This window comes from Oncorhynchus gorbuscha, linkage group LG10, assembly GCF_021184085.1.
Source record: "Oncorhynchus gorbuscha isolate QuinsamMale2020 ecotype Even-year linkage group LG10, OgorEven_v1.0, whole genome shotgun sequence".
NCBI classification, from domain to species: Eukaryota; Metazoa; Chordata; class Actinopteri; order Salmoniformes; family Salmonidae; genus Oncorhynchus; species Oncorhynchus gorbuscha.
Genome location: NC_060182.1, coordinates 24,742,557 through 24,744,233, shown reverse-complemented (window position 1 = coordinate 24,744,233; position 1,677 = coordinate 24,742,557).

Here is a 1,677-nt window from a genome sequence, read left to right as displayed (position 1 = left end):
GTTTACAAGTGTGGATATTTGCCTATTAGTTCCAGGCCGCCGGTGTCAGGTCTGGAGCATGAAGTCACGAGTTCTGCTAGTGCGCAGCAGCCTACCAGTGCCAAGAGCACTGCGGTCTGCCCTAGAAAGCTGTGTAAATTAACACAATTTGTTTATTATGATCAAGTTCAATCCCCACAGTGAATTATTTTAAAGTTCGCTACAAATATTTAGGGTGCGTTTGTCTATCTACTCTGATTTCAGAGCATTCTTCTCTGAGAGTGTCAGATAACTGATGAATTTACAAATGCACAACACCAGTTGAATATGATTGTGTCAGTAAACATCGGCAAAAAACGTAATTAAATTGTTAAATAAATATGATTATTTTTTCAATTTGTATCTAAGTAAAAAAAATGTATTTAGTAACTTCTTATAGCCCCTTTAATGCAACAATACTTATTCTATTACAACATCTATTTTCATCTTGTGCTAATGATGAGTTCACACAGCAGCTCTTCCTTCTCAGTATTAAAGTCCAGACTATCAAACCTAGAATAAACTGTAAATACTTCAGTGCAAATACAATGCAATGCTTTTTTCATTTATCATTGGGCTCAATGTCGTTGGTTGGTCGTCCAGAGAGGGATTTGTTCCCTACAATTTACGATCCTCTTCATTCCCACTTTGGGTCCAATATTTTACAGTTATGCTCAGTTCTGACACTCTCCCTACACATTAATCACTATATTTGCCACAACTTTATAATTCATGTACTTTTTATATTATGTATATCCTAATATGCACTTTTATCTCCCTTCCAGGAAACACAAACCTTCCTACCTACCACAGCCATCCTACAGGACAGAAACAACAACTTCTAAGCCTCCACTCCAACCCCTCCATTCAAACCCCTCATGTGCCTCTGTATTTCTGTTTTCTCTGTGTAATAAATATCTAATACTGGAACCCTTTTGATTTCATTGCATTCTCACTGATGCAGTACTACCCTGAACCAATTCAATTAAACTAAGTGTACTGAAGCTGTTGCTATACTGCTAAAACTGTTCAGTCATAATCACCAGTGCTACTTTGTTTGCAGCCACTAGTCAAAGGTGAATAATGTATTCTGTAAAAATAATTACAATACAGTAATGCACTTGCTCTTCAGTAAAGTTCTGGCAATCTTATGTTGGAAACCATATTCAAGGAAACCTAGAAACCTAATTATAACCTGTTTCTTAAACACCAGTAATATTGTAGGACAAGAATGAATGTGTAAGCTTTAGACAATGTCTCTGTCACAGGTTCCCAGGTTACAATATCACATGTGATGGTTAAATGTTCAGAGTAATTGGTATGCCACAGTCATGAAAAATCAATGAACCCATATGAAGTAAGGTGTATCTTTAAATGTATTGAGTCAAGCAAATATGGTGTACATAGTGTACCAGTACTGGAGGGGTAGAGCAAGCAAGTGGGCTTCATCCATCTCTGGAGATCACACAGTGGAGATACTCTGATTGGTGTAAAATGTGTGGAAGAGATGATGACTAGTTGTAAGCAAGCAGCTTTTAGTGGACTAACTATACACTCAAGTCCTTTTAAAATTTGAAAAAGACTAAACTTGTTGATCAAGCTAAATTATACAGTAAAATTGGTTGCTAGCGGGTTCACCATACTAGCTACCATCATATT